The sequence below is a fragment of the Phyllobates terribilis genome, unplaced genomic scaffold, assembly GCF_046119375.1.
Source record: "Phyllobates terribilis strain yellow unplaced genomic scaffold, ASM4611937v1 Scaffold_5__5_contigs__length_657084704, whole genome shotgun sequence".
In the NCBI taxonomy this organism is placed as follows: Eukaryota; Metazoa; Chordata; class Amphibia; order Anura; family Dendrobatidae; genus Phyllobates; species Phyllobates terribilis.
The window spans coordinates 253,400,649-253,416,620 of record NW_027362765.1 but is presented as its reverse complement, the minus strand read 5'-3'; the positions used below and the strand labels follow the sequence as shown (position 1 = coordinate 253,416,620).

General features: G+C 43.1%; 1 protein-coding gene across 2 annotated transcripts in view; it reads right to left on the bottom strand.

Moving 5' to 3' along the window:
- The window catches only part of LLGL2 (LLGL scribble cell polarity complex component 2), a 79,448-nt gene extending 65,156 nt beyond the window's left edge, over positions 1–14,292 (bottom strand). Inside the window, exon 1 of one of the 2 annotated variants that reach the window (XM_073684055.1) lies at positions 14,141–14,292. The gene's annotated coding sequence lies outside the window, so the exon portion shown is untranslated. Of the gene's footprint in view, positions 1–13,899; positions 14,029–14,140 lie in introns of those variants that run through there. The other variant, XM_073684056.1, reaches the window with a different exon arrangement.
- Between the last annotated feature and the right edge of the window lie 1,680 nt (positions 14,293–15,972).

Below are 15,972 nucleotides of genomic sequence, written 5' to 3'. Positions count from 1 at the left end.
GCCATAATACAGTGAGAAGGTGCATTATACTGTATGGAGGACCATGGGGGAGTGCAGTATACTGTATGAAGGACCAGGAGGGTGCATTATACTGTATGGAGGACCTTGATGGGAGCGCATTATTCTGTATGCAGGACCATAGGGGGTGCATTATATTGTATGGTGGACCATGGGGAGTGCACTATATTTTATGGAGGACCATGCGGAGAGCATTATATTCTATAGAGGACCATGGGGAGAGCATTATACTGTATGCAAGCAATTATACAGTGTGAAGGTTTGAGTGGGGTCCATTAGACTGTTTGGAGGGCTAGTGCGGGCCATTATACTGTATGTAGGCCCATCATAGTGCATGGATGGCTGTGTGGGGGATCATACTGTGTTGGGGGTCATCATACTTTGCCTTGGGAGTTGAGATGGGGTAATGCAGGGTCATTATACTATGCATGTGGAGGAATTCACCATGGGGGTATCATACTGTGTTGGGGGAAAGGGGGGGGGGGACCTTTTGTTTGCATAATACTTTGAGGGCAATGAAACAGGAATCTGGGACTTCAGCATGAGGAAAATTACTATGTAAAGGCTGGAAAGTTGTGAGATATGCTCTTGTGTGACCCCAACAATTTTTTCTTTTTTGCGGGGGGAGGGGAACCCCCACAATTAAAACTTCTGATATGGGGCCCGTACGCCACAGGCGTGTACATATATATCCATCACATACACACACACACACTGACCCTTTTCATAACAAGCAGTTCATCTGGTAACGTAGAACATTTTTGTGTTCAAACTCGGAAGTACACTGAACCCTATTTAAACATCAAGAGGAGGAAAAGGCGTGACAGGACAGTAAATGTGGGGCCTTAAGTGGGACAGGACAGAAGGACTAGGAAAACAAGCAGATGATTCAGATAGGAGTCATAAATCCAGCATAGTCTAGCAGATAAATGTCTCCAACTGGAGGAACACACACAATGGAAAGTAAATACCACAGAATGAATGGGAAGTACACAGTCAAACAGTAAGGTCACTGGAAGGAAGCGGCTGCTTCAGTCTTAAAGATCAAAGCTTATTACTTGGGTCTGATACCGTTCAGGTGTTGTAATCGCTGCAATCATTTGAGGAATTTCAAACAGACCTCTCAGGTGAAGGCCACCAACGCACAAGAGACACAAAAGCCTCTGGAAACATCAGGGTTAATGCCTGCAGATAAAGAACAATATGCTCTGGGAAGAGACATTCAGGCAGCTCTCCGACAGATGGTGCAACTTGATAAAAATCAGGGAAAATAAAAATCTATTCAACTCTCTCAATCGACATCTCAGATCCCACTTGTTGAACGCAATAAATTCTAGGATTAAAAAGGATGCCAACAGATCTGTCATCAGCTTTCACAACACAAATACATACAAGAAAAATCGTACACTAGCATCATCGGGTTAATATATTTGTATTAATGTATGCAGTTTGTATTGTCAAGCATGGCAAGAGGTCCACTTTAAATACTTTTTAGAGGTACCAGAAGGTTTTTCATGGAGTATCCACTAGAGAGGACACTGTCAAAGCAATAAGTGCCTCAAACAAGCCTAAAGCCATCCATGATCTGTCAGCTGAATTCTATACTCCAGAACTACCCCAGAAACCTGGTTATTCATCTATACAGTTACCAGATACTAAAAGGTGCCACTGCCTGGCAAACAAACGGTGAAAAAATGCTGCATCATCAAAAGGGCATGTGCACATGATGCTTGGTGGTTTTTTCCCTTGTGTCATGAGTTGATATCAGACATTGTTTTCAAGAGACATCAGTGTTACAGACCCATGCAGGCATTTTTTCCAACAAGGTATTCATATCTGATGCAATTTGAAATTATTTTTTTCACCCCCATGCACTTTTGATTTTTTGCCGCTTTTTGATTGAACAGCGTCAAATATGGATCAAATCTCACAAGTAAACCACATTAAAGTAATAAACATAACACTTCTGTTTTCGGCGGTCAGGTTTTTAAAAGACTTGTCGGAAAATAACTGCATGAGTGATGCATTATTTCCCATTGAAATCAATGGAAAGTTTTCAAAGAATATTTGAAGTTTGTTTTTTTTTCATGTGGATTTTTAAAAAATACCGCTTAAAACCCTATGAACATACCATGGCAATAAGATATAGGTGTTCCTAATCTTTTGCTACTGCCTTGTAGCCAAAAACTAAGGACCTACCATGGACAATGAACAGGAGATATGGTAGAACCCAGTACAGACATGACTGATACTTTGCAGACCCTTTCACAACTTGAAACAAAGTCTGAGGACATGCCACTGAGTCAAAAGCTGGGAAGCCGAAGAGAAAACCACCTGGAATTTGTAGCCGCCCTTCCCTAAATCCACCAAAACTCCACGCTGTAGTCCCTAACTTCCCAGCACACCCTCCCCCTATAGCAGGCTCCTTTATTGTGGGAGGGCTAATTAAGGCTCAAGGAACAGACAGATTAAATGACTGACCAAAGTTCATCTAGAAAAACTAGATAATGTTCATTACTATTAACCCTTACTGATGGGAAAGGAATCAGTGTTGGAACATCTAAATGACCTTGTACAATAATTATGGTCACCATTCTCTTGTTCTGAAATGATCATGATGAAGGTCCATAGTGACTGTGGGAAAAATGAATAATACACTCAGCCTTTACTACACAGGAGAAGACTGAAAACACTATAAAAAAAAAACAAGTACAGTAACGAGTGGGAAAATTAAGGCTTGGGAAATCATTTACTTTAAAGTCACATCTAGCCAATTTACATGGGAAGAAATAGAGATTATTGACCTGGCCTTAGTAATATGGTCGTACCGATAGAGAGCTAAAAATTAGATAGGAGCAAATCGTTCTTTCAATCTAGTAGTACACTACCCTAAAATACATCAAATCCATCTTTAGACGGTTATTCCAGGTTGCCACCTTTGTAATCAGTGGGTCTCCAACCTCTATGACTGCCTTCAGACAGTAAAATGCCTTGTCAGAATGGAGTGGTGGTCGCACATGCATGCCACCGGTCCATTCTTTGGGTATATTGCTGGAGTTAGCCAGGTTCAGCACTAGGTTTTCTTTCGCCAGTCCAATCAAGAATGAATGCAGGGGTGGCTGCTCACCCTTTTCCAACAGGGCATTTCAAAGGCCAATTATTGGTTGGGTAGTCCAAACTGTTAGACCCCCACGATCAGAATATTATCACCTATTAACTTTTAATGTTGGAAATAGCCTTTTAAATTAATCAAAAGCAAGTGTCAAACATGAAGAATTGACTCACGTGGTAGCCAAAAACCAAGCAATTCATAACTGTTCATAAAACAGCTTTACAGAAGGAAAGTAATTCAAATCAAATACCCAGTTTTATAAAGACAGTCGTCATATTAAATTGGGAAGGATGTTAATAAAGATTTTTTTCAGTTTTCCTTAAATTTACTAGGATCAATTTTTATCGGACATAGGTCTCCTTACAAAAGGAACTAAACTAAGTCTTCCCAAAAGCACAGAGGCCATGCAGCTCCATACAAAGGAGCCCTATGGCCCCTGAGCAATAGGCTCTGCCATGTGAGTGAGCATTTAGATATATGGTAAGAAGGTAAAGGGCAAGTTACCACAGGTTGGGTTGCCAGTTTGCCACACATTTCATCCATACATTTCAAACAGTGAAAAGTTCATTGACAGCCACAGCAGAAATAGACATCTGAAACCCGCAGTGCTGGTTAAAGATTTTATCTGCATTGTGTGCATGAGAGTCTATGACAGCTCATTCACAACACAGCTATTGTAAAATAAGCAGCGGATTTTCTACATGTAAATCCATAGCAAAAATCTGACTTTTATTTCTCCACAGAAACATGCCCAAAACAGCTTAGAATGCTATAAAATAACAAAAGCAGTAATACTCGCCTGGTGTACAAAGCACAGGCACAGATGAGAGTACGGGTTTTGGTAAGGCGAATATTGCTTTGTGTTATACACGTACCATTCTAAGCCGATTTTTAAAAGCTTCAGTTGGCTGGACTATTATATACACTGCCGTTCAAAAGTTTGGGGTCAACCACACAATTTTGTGTTTTCCATGAAAACTCATACTTTTATCAAATGAGTTGCAAAATGATTAGAAAACATAGTCCAGACATTGACAAGGTTAGAAATAATGATTTTTATTTGACAAAATAATTTTCTCCTTCAAACTTTGCTTTCGTCAAAGAATGTTCCTTTTGCAGCAATTCCAGCATTGCAGACCTTTGGCATTCTAGCTGTTAATTTGCTGAGGTAATCTTGAGAAATTTCACCCCATGCTTCCTGTAGCCCCTCACACAAGTTGGATTGGCTTGAAGGGCACTTTTTGCGTACCATAAGGTCAAGCTGCTCCCACAATAGCTCAATGGGGTTGAGATCTGGTGACTGCGCTGGCCACTCCATTACAGATAGAATACCAGCTGCCTGCTTCTTCCCTAAATAGCTCATGCATAATTTGGAGATGTGCTTTGGGTCATTCTCTTGTTGTAGGATGAAATTGGCTCCAATCAAGCGCTGTCCACAGGGTATGGCATGGCATTGCAAAATGGAGTGATGGCCTTCCTTCTTCAAAATCCCATTTACCTTGTACAAATCTCCCACTTTACCAGCACCAAAGCAACCCCAGACCATCACATTACCTCCACCATGCTTGACAGATGGCGTCAGGCACTCTTCCAGAATCTTTTCAGTTGTTTTGCGTCTCACAAATGTTCTTCTGTGTGATCCAAACACCTCAAACTTTGATTCGTCTGTCCATAAAACTTTTTTCCAATCTTCCTCTGTCCAATGCCTGTGTTCTTTTGCCCATATTAATCTTTTCCTTTTATTAGCCAGTCTCAGATATGGCTTTTTCTTTGCCACTTTGCCCTGAAGGCCAGCATCCCGGAGTCGCCTCTTCACTGTAGACGTTGACACTGGCATTTTACGTGTACCATTTAATGAAGCTGCCAGTTGAGGAGCTGTGAGGCATCGATTTCTCAAACTAGAGACTCTAACGTACTTCTCTTGTTGCTCAGTTGTGCAGCTTGGCCTCCCACTTCTCTTTCTACTCTGGTTAGAGCCTGTTTGTGCTCTCCTCTGAAGGGAGAACTACACACTGTTGTAGGAAATCTCCAGTTTCTTGGCAACCTCTCGCATGGAATAGCCTTCATTTCAAAGAACAAGAATAGACAGTCGAGTTTCACAAGAAAGTTCTCATTTTTTGGCCATTTTGACAGTTTCATAGAACAAACAAATGTAATGCTCCAGATTCTCAACTAACTCAAAGGAAGGTCAATTTTATAGCTTCTCAAATCAGCCAAACTGTTTTCAGCTGGGCTAACATACTTGTGCAAGGGTTTTCTAAAAGTCCATTAGCCTTCTTACACAGTTAGCAAACACAATGCACCATTAAAACACTGGAGTGGTGGTTGTTGGAAATAGGCCTCTATACACCTATGTAGATATTGCAATAAAAAAAGACGTTTGCAGCTAGAATAGTCATTTACCACATTAACAATGTATAGAGTGTATTTCTGATTCATTTAATGTTAGCTTCATTGAAAAAAAAAAGTGCTTTTCTGTCAAAAATAATGAAGTTTCTAAATGACCCCAAACTTTTGAACGGTAGTGTATATCTACCCCTATACAACATTTTACAAGTTACATACACATTAGTGGCCAAAATTGAAGCAACACCCTCAAGATTTATGAATTTTTAGCATTTTGCCAATACAAATCCAAATTTCATAGTAAAGTTTTTAAGTAGAAATAACAAAATCTCATATAGAAACACAATATTAACAGGAAATTTGTTCATTTGTCAACAAATTGGACACTATTGTCTCTCAGATGACTGTGGGAGAAAAGCCATTTATTTGTCCTATTTTCATATCTAACACTAAAATGTTAATACTTAGTTGGATAGCCCTTGGCCTTGATAACTGCCTGGCATCTACGTGGCATGCTATCTACCAGTTTGTCTAAATCAGATAGTGTGATGATATGAAACCATGATTTGATGATGGCTGCAATGTGTTCCTGCTTGTTTGAAGCTCACTGTTTTGACACCGCTCTTTTGAGCCGAGCCCAGAGATTCTCAATAGGATTGAGATCTGGGCTGTTTCCTGGCCAATTCAATAACTGGACATTTTTAGCCTTGAACCAAGAGACACATTTTTTAGCTGTATGGCATGGGGCTCCATCTTGCTGAAAAATAAACGGTGTCGCTTCACCAAATACATCATGTGCCGAAGGAATGAGTTTAGGCTGAAGGACTTCCTTGATGTACTTTTCAGCATTAACTGTTCCTTCAATTACCTGCAGCCAACAAACTGCATCTCTGGACACGCAGCCCCCTACCATAACACTCAGAGGAGGCTTCATGGTGGGTACTGTACACTCTGGCAAGCAATCCTCTCCAGGTCGTCGTCGAACGTAGCGGACACAGTCGCTGCCAAAGATGGATATGCGTGTCTCATCGCTCCATAAAACATTTCTCTATTGTTCAATGGTCCATTTAGAATGTTCTTTGGCCCACAGCAGACGTTTCTGACGCTGTGAGGCATTCAAAAATGGCTTTTACGTGGTATTCTGGCTCTTAACCCCGCGTTTACCAATCGTCGTCGAACCGTCCGATCGGACACCGTCACTCCAGTGTTGACAAGCTCCTTGTTGATTTCCTGTTATTTAGGGCGATTCTAACAATTATTCTATCAATCTGAGGAGTTGTAGCCCTCTTCCTTCCTCTACCTGGTTTATTCTTTAATCGAACCAGTCTCTTGAAACCACTTACACACTTTGAGAACGCTGGCCGGTGAGATCCCTTTTCCAATTCGATCTGCAATTTTCCGGTAACTGTACCCTTCTTCTCTTATAGTAACAGCTTTGGCTCTCTTCTTAGATGACCACTCCTAATACTGCTGGTACAATATCGGTCTTGAATCACACCCAGGTCACTATAAACATAGAATACATATCGCAGAAGAGGGCATGTGTTCAAGTAAGTAGGTCAGTGAAAACTTTCATTAAATATTGGTGAAAAACTGCAGGTGTTGCCTCAATTTTGGCCACTAGTGTAGATGTAATCTACATAAAATACGACTGATTTCCATAGAAACAGTTCTAAGAACTTTTGCCTAAATATATTTCGCAAAAAAAGAAGAAAAAAAAACACTGAAAAGATTCTCTCTATGCGGCAGAGGTGTGGCAATACAGCTGGTGTGATGGTTCCCTCACTGTGGCGTCAGTTCTAGGAAATTTGTCACCTAATTTTTGCTGCCTAACCTAAGAGAAGCATGATGTATGCATAGAACTGGAGAAAGTGTTGACGAATAAACCGCGGGAGGTTGATCGGCCCATGCACCGCCACCATTTGCATGAAGACAGCCACCAGCGAGAGCGCCGCCCACAGCTAAGATGGCGCCAACCCAAAACGCTAGTTAATTTAACAGAGGCGGCGGAGGGGCCTTCCTTGGCTGAGCCCTCAGAGCCGAAGACCACAGTCCAGCCCCGAAGCACCGAAATTTAGCATTAAGAGTTAACGAAAACCAGGCTGCAGATTTTTAAACTAAACGTATGTATTAAATCAGTACGACAGCGCCATACTGCCAATACCTTTAGTTTAACATGGACATTCCTGCTGACAGGTTTACTTTAAGCCTCATAAATGGTTGTGTGCACACAACCCATCCAGGTGAGCACAATTGTGCATATCCTTTTATATTGTTACCCAGATAAGACCCTCTTTGCATTTGCGCTTGTCTCCTCTCCAGTTTCTCTCTTGAAGCATGATGTATGGGCAGAGACCCTGATTGCAGCGATGTGTCACTTACTGGGCTGCTTGCTGTAATTTATACAAAAATCACTATTTTTAATCAGCAGGAGATTATCACTAGTAAACCTGCTGCTGTCATACAGACCAAATGCACCCCCACCACCAATTGGCAGCTTTCTGCCTATGCACAGTGTACACAGAAAGCTGCCAATTGGTAGTGTGTGGGGGATTATACTGGGCTCAGCATTCTGAGAACTGCTAAATCTGCAGCAGATAAAACAATGATATTATCAAATAACCCAGTGACACATAGCTGGAATCAGAGTCTCTGTCCCTACATCATGCTGCTCTCAAATGGGGTAGCAAAACCCAGGGGAAGATTCCCTTTAACAAGTTTGTTGACAGTTTCCTGCAGCAAGCAGTAGAAATGTGATTACAGCTCAGGACTATGCAGGAAGACTCCTCGGATCAATACAAAATATGTCAGACAATGTATTTACAGACGGGATATATACAGTAAGTGTTTGCCATTATATGCTCAGTGTGGTTTTAAAGTAATGGTGATTTAATACAAGCCATCAATCAAGAGTTCACACTGCTTTTTCCATCATCCAAATATACTTGGGTGCCAGACATAACAAGGAGTCACTACTCCAGTCTTAATATGGTCACAAAAATTATTTGTATAAACTACTGACTGTAGTGTGAGGAAGATATGTATATCCTATGTGTAATGTTTACTCATGCCATGTATAAACTGCTGACGAGAGAGCGCGTCAGTAAGCTCACACAGACAACCTAATGGAAGCCACAGTGCAGTTCATGGACAACATGTACAGAACAAACTTTTCAGTTTGACCCACATACCAAAATAATCCCCCCCCCCCTAAAAAAAAAAAAACACACCAGTTCCTGGGTTGTGTGGGCACACTTGCCTCTGTATATTTTATAGCAAAATGTTACAATATATTTTCTGCATCGATTCCTCAGAGTTGTCAAGTGCATTAGATCTTGCAAATGACAGACGACCTTACGTAAAGATCACGTGGTGGTCACGTTGCTGGCACAGGTTTCCAGTAGTTTGGAGTGGGAATGCCTAAATTGTATTTATTAAAAGGGTCTCATTCCATAAGGTTACTCTGTAGCTTGAGAAGAAAGAGGGGGGCCAGGATGCCCTTAAACATATTGCTTTAATGAGATTTATATTTTCGGAAGTTGCATTCCAATCACTACCAAATGAAGGCTGTGCTGAAACGTGCAACAGGGCAGCCATCACCATTCACCTGCAAGACGCTTCATGGGCATAGTGCCCGCTTTCTACATACCTGTAACATTATATCTCAACATGCCGCTGCATTAGAGAGGTCTGCGCACTAAGCACATCATATGACCTGTGGTATACATATTGTTGGGGCATTAACTTTATTCCATTCACTGTTATACTTGTGTATTTACGGGCAAAAGCTGCCATGTTGGCAATTCTATAGTATAGAGGTTATATTTTATACTTTTGTGTGTCCACGCCTTGTTTTTAGGGTGATTAGACTGTAAATAGTTGTAAGGATGTGCCAAAGTGTCACCTAAGATAGGAGAAGGTAGGGATTTCTGGTCGCAAACAATGGATCCATGTTTTGGGGAAAAGCCAAGTATAGTCGTTTGTGGACTGGCCGCACCTCCATTGTATGCCAAAAATTACCAGTCTACATAAAAGCACAACTTGACCAAGTGAGCACAAGATTTGTCCAGTATTGTGCCCATCACAAAGCATATTTACCCTCCTCTTTATTCAATCACCCTGTAGCTGGATTCATTGCATCACAGTCATCAAGCACTCTGCTTACCATCATTCAAAAGTAACTTTAGAGGTCTGTTCACACGTTGCAGTAGAATCATAGTTGACTGCCATGGAATTGATGCACAATGCCAAGGCATTAAAGGGGTATTCCTATTCCACTCACACATTGGGAGGTGACATCATGCCTACTGTTACTGGGTCACTTTCATGATCAGCTGATATAGTTATACGACTGACTAGGACAGGTTCACGATACCTGCAGAGGTGTTGTATAATGGCAGAGGTCTGGTACACGAGAATCTACTCTCTTTTTTGCTTTATTACTCCCATGGGTCCGAATTTAATATTTAAGAAAAAAAAAGTATAGGAAAGTCAGTGATGCCGCATCTGTAAGATGATGTGGCAACAGAAATCTAACCTGGTCCTTTACAATTTGTTATGAATTTCTTAAAATTCACCATGCATGCAGAAAAAAAGCCATAAGTGTCCATCCTATGCCTCACAGCTACCCAACATACCCTTATGTAACCACATATTTTATGGATGGGATAAACATCCCATTCCAAAACCATAAATTATACAATTGGTCCCCTATTCTGCTAGAATGACCTTCATTCTACTAGGATTATAGACATGGTCGTGAGGAATCAGCCACTTGTGCTCATCAGGTTGAGCATAGATGTTGGGTGATCAGCCTTGCTTTAATAGGGTCATGGATGGGATCAGATCTCCTGTAACATCCTGAAACAGTAACAGACCTTCCTCAAATTGCTGCTCAAAGGTTGGCAGAATGGAATACTCTATGAAGTTATTGTCTGTTGGAGTATTAATACCTTCATCGTTTCGCCACCTACGTTTTAGGGATTGTGTGCGTTCACCAATTTTATAGATAGTGATACACATTTGTGCCAAAAGCGGTCACCCAGTACCCTGCAAATGGGCAAGCTCAACAGTGCCAGACCCCATTTAAAGACTTACAATGGGGTCAGAGTGTAGTTATGATACAAAAAAAAAAGGGCACTTGAATTTTACCATCAAGAATAAGGGCATCTATGATTGAGGCTCCGACAGACATGAACAGAGTCTAACACCACTGCAGATAATATAGTAGTACTGATCACACTGTAATGGCTGTGTGGCCCACCACTGCAGCACCACAAATGGTGATCTTGGGAACATGTATCTGACCAATCTGAAAATACACAATTATATCCACATATAAAATACCACAGCAGCGTGAGCACTCCTGTGTAAGAGAGTCAGGGAAGCCAGAGGTCAGCTGAACCATGATTAAGCCAACAGCCATCTAATGTATATGGGAGGGGGCTTCAGGCTCATGTCTTAAGCTAGCCATCAGCCGATAAGACAACAGCCATCTCAGTCACCACTCCCATACACAGGAGCGCTTGTTTGGCCGAGAGCTCCTATATTCTCTATGACTCTAAGTTTAACGTGTATGGAAATCTATTATTCACACAACTGTGTTTGACACATCCGTTTGTCATCAGTGTGACACATACCGGCGCCTGGGAATCAGCGGTACAGTTAACGCTGTTCCCAAGCGTCGGGTGCTGAATGCTACCCTCATCATTGTCCCCCGATTGCGCTGCAATCAGCGCTAGAAAAGGACAATGATGTCCCTCGCTGTAATCCACATGACCGCTCACGACGAGGAGCCGGTGAGAATTGCCTCCGAGAGTCAGATGGCACTCGCCTATTCGTGTCTATGGGTCTTTGAAAAAATAAATAAATTTGGACCACGCTTAGATGATCTTTAAGTGCAGTCTGATATTCATGGACTGACATAATGGAGAAGGTGAAGAAATTGTGTTTGTTATTTCTGTCCACCCCCAAGAAAATCAGATCCCACTCTGATCAGAGCGTGATTAAATAATGAGACCGGTTTTCTCTTCTCGGATGGAGAGAAAACTGTTGTCTGCACCTGCCCTCAGAGTAAATGGAAGGGACATACATCCTATAACACATGCGGCCATGTTAAAATTCTTAATTAAAAAATGTGTGGGGAATTTTACACTTACATGAACAGATTGGATGTTAGGTGCAGAAAATTTACTGCAGGCCATTTTCACACTTAAATACCAACTCCATTTTTTGGATTAGGATATGTGAACACGGTCCAGATTTGCTGCGGGTTTGACGCTGCGGACTTATGCAGCATCAAGCCCGCAGCGGCCAGATGTTACAGCATAGTGGATGGGATTTCTAGAAATCCGATGTCCACTATGCGTATCTGGCCACCTGCGAATCACCCATGGAAACTGACATGCGGCGTCTTTCCAGACCGCATGTCAATTTCTCCTGCGGGTCCGCATGTGGGCTTTCCTTATAGACCTAATCTCTGAGGAAAATCCACATGTGAAAAAAAATGGCGCCGCTCATTTGCATAAAATGAGCAGAAGTCGCCGGCGGCTCTTCCACAGCGTCAAACCCGCAGGCCCGGACGCATCGTGGGCACATACCCTTAGTGTTTGTAAACCAGATGCAGAAGAAAATAAAAGAAAACCTAATTAATATAATTGCCTTTATTCTGTAATTAGGAGCCACTTCGGTATTTTTGGGGTCAGTTTGTACAAGTCAGATACGAAGCGTGCGCACCTAACGGATCCGATTTAGTCAGTATTAGTTTTTACCATCACATGCAACCAAAATAACTGATGAATGTTCCCTAGATTCTCCTACCAAACAGTGAAAAACAGGTACCGTACTAGTATGTAATTGTGTGCTGTCCAAGCTTTATCCATCACTGGGATCAAAAACTGACAATTTTCAAAAATGGATCGGTTCTCAATTTACTTCCCCCCCACCACTCCCCCCCCCCCCCCCAGACACTCGGTCTGCAGAAAGCACGAACATATCTACAGAACCATAGACTATAATGGGTACATGTTTTATGAAAAATAAGATATAAAATGTACATCAACCATGGATGTCTGAACAAATCCTAAATTCATTAACATAGCTCAAATCAGTTTTTAGGCTCATCAGGAAAAAAATTACTTTCTTAAGACCACTACCACAATAAAGACCTTCCTTCGTGATCACACGGCTGCAAGTTCTTCTGGATCAGTTGCAACTCTAAATGAGGGACGTTGACATCAGGCTCCATTGACCCCAATTGTGCTTGCCAGAAGTGTTGCACCTATACGTGCATACATAACGCTATAAAGGTGAGCCTTCCTAATTCTTCTAACTACATTTCTCAGTAGCCCTGACATACTAACGCTATGACCACCCTTTTCGCTCCCTCCTTTTTTTCTGCTCTATTTCTACAGAGTAAATTGAGCGTTGCCGCAGATTTGACTTCCATGGCCTGACTATTCCTGCATTGCAGATTTTACCCTTTGCAAGGCAACAAAATTTTGTCAAAAACCTGCATACTTGAATAAAGAAATTCAAGTCATATGTCCAGTGTGTCTTGCCATCATTCCCTACGGAAGAGCGGACCACACGGGAGCGATCGCCATCGTTCCCTACGGAAGAGCGGACCACACGGGAGCGATCGCCGTCGTTCCCTACGGAAGAGCGGACCACACGGGAGCGATCGCCGTCGTTCCCTACGGAAGAGCGGACCACACGGGAGCGATCGCCGTCGTTCCCTACGGAAGAGCGGACCACACGGGAGCGATCGCCGTCGTTCCCTACGGAAGAGCGGACCACACGGGAGCGATCGCCGTCGTTCCCTACGGAAGAGCGGACCACACGGGAGCGACCGCAGTCGTTCCCTACGGAAGAGCGGACCACACGGGAGCGACCGCAGTCGTTCCCTACGGAAGAGCGGACCACACGGGAGCGACCGCAGTCGTTCCCTACGGAAGAGCGGACCACACGGGAGCGACCGCAGTCGTTCCCTACGGAAGAGCGGACCACACGGGAGCGACCGCAGTCGTTCCCTACGGAAGAGCGGACCACACGGGAGCGACCGCAGTCGTTCCCTACGGAAGAGCGGACCACACGGGAGCGACCGCAGTCGTTCCCTACGGAAGAGCGGACCACACGGGAGCGACCGCAGTCGTTCCCTACGGAAGAGCGGACCACACGGGAGCGATTGCAGTCGTTCCCTACGGAAGATCGGACATAAGGCGACGTCTCCATCACTCCCTACAATGCCAGTTCAGCACCTGCACTTTACCACTCTCCATACATTCTGCTCCACGGCCACTAAGAAACTTTTGCTGGCAGTGGCGCCCGTGCCGCGGCTGTGGAGGAGCAGTGCTCTGCGCTGCAGGTGGGTGACAGGAGGATATGACACCGTGGAACTTACACCCCCGCCCACCAGCACACACCTGTTGTACCAGGCAGACACAGGAGCTGAGCCGGCCACACCCGGGCACACAGCCGCCAACCGCACACCGGGCGCCCCTCACATCGCCGGGCACTCACACATCACTGGAGCGCTCTTATCTACAGCGCAGGCACTCGTGCGCCCCGCCCCCATCACTGCCCCGCGTCCCCGGCCACTACCGGGGTCGCCTATAACCCTGGCTGCCGCCTCCGCCGCTCTCCAGGCTCTCATTCCCCTCTCACCTTCCCCGCGACCAGCAGCTCCCCGATCCTCGTCCCGCGGGAGGCGCCTGGGCCGCAGCCGCTTCCTGGTTCCCTCCACTGGGGGCCGGCTAATTACATATTCATGACAGCCATACAACAGCTGACCAATAGAAAAAAGACATCCTGCTTCCCAAGCTACGCCCCTATAGACAGGTTACATACAGGCCCCCAGGTCCGGCCCTTCTTCTTATGAATAATGTATTAGGTCGGATGTCATTGATTCCTCCGCGCACCTGGCTTACCTGAGTCGCAATACTGAATGGAACCGCCCGTAACATTGCGCGGTATAGAAAAGAAATCCCTGCAAGCTTTACTTCCACACAGGCAGCTGGTGGCGCCCAGTCACTGAGGACGGGCACCTGCTCACCCACCCCAGTACTACAGCTCTTCCCTCATGTCAGCATTCTCTCCTGCTGGCATTTTGTAGATTTTTTTACAAATATTTCTAACAAGAGAGGGAAAATGAAAAACATTTATTAAAAACACAAAGTAATTGACAATAAGAAGTTATCTTCTTATTAAACTGATTAAGGCCACGTGCACATGTTCAGTATTTGGTGAGTTTTTTACCTCAGTATTTGTTCCACTCCTGGTTTCAGCTTACAAATACTGAGGTAAAAAAAACTGACCAAATAATGTGTGCACGTGACCTAAGGGTACGTTCACACTGCGTCTTTTTCCAGTGATCAAAAATGTCAGATTTTCAGGAGGATGTTGCTTCAGGAATTGCTCCATTTATGTGGCATTTCGTCCTAAAGTGATTTTCTTAACATTTTTGTGTTGTTTCCTTTAAGTGATTTGTTAAAGTTTTTTCCAAACTTTTTTCAGATTTTTTTTGGAATCCATTAAGTAATGAATAAAGCACTAGCACATTTATTTGAGGCGAAAATGGTCGAAAAGAAGCCTAGTCGTGTTCCAGACATTGTTTTAGCCTTCCCATTGACTTGTATTGTAAGGTTTGGAGGAACTCCATAGCAGAAAACACCTTAGGGTCGGACATGTCACTTCTTATAAATGCTTAGAGTTTCAGAAAGACTGACGCATTTAAATAAGCACTCAACAGCCCGAGCATATGGGCAGCACGTCATTTTACATAGAAATCAATAGGAGGAATCATTTGAGCATTTTATGAATGCTTTTTCCGGTGGGTTTTTTTTGGAGCAGACCGGCTCGAAAAAAAAAATAATGTGAATCGACACATCTGCCGGATTCACACATCACGCAATTATTTTCTCGTACATGAAAAATGGTCTGTGTTTTTTAATTTATGTTCCATGTGTCAATTTTTACAATTCTTGTTGCATCTGTTTTTTTAGAATGAGGAAAAAATGTGTTAGGCCACGTGCACACGTTGAGTATTTGGTCAGTATTTTACCTCAGTATTTATAAGCCAAAACCAGAAGTGGGTGATAAATACAGAAGTGGTGACGTGTTTCTATTATACTTTTCTCTGATTGTTCCTCTCCTGGTTTTGGCTTTCACATTCTGAGGTAAAAAACTGACCAAATACTGAACGTGTGAACGAGGCCTTAGATTCTCCAAGTCATGTTTACACTCACTATAAATACTGCATTTTTTTGTGTAGAAAATCCACTGAGTTTCACACTTCCAGCAAAGTGAATGTGATTTCACATAACATGGCTTCAAATCTGGACCAAAACACGTAAAAGAAAAGTTTAAAACGCCTTTGAAAATTGCAACAAAAACTTGATAATTGAAGCACATTGTTATTACATATTTTGGTGCCGATACCTGCAGAAAAAAAAAAACACAATGGAAAAAAGGATCATTTATTGTAATGGGTCCATGAT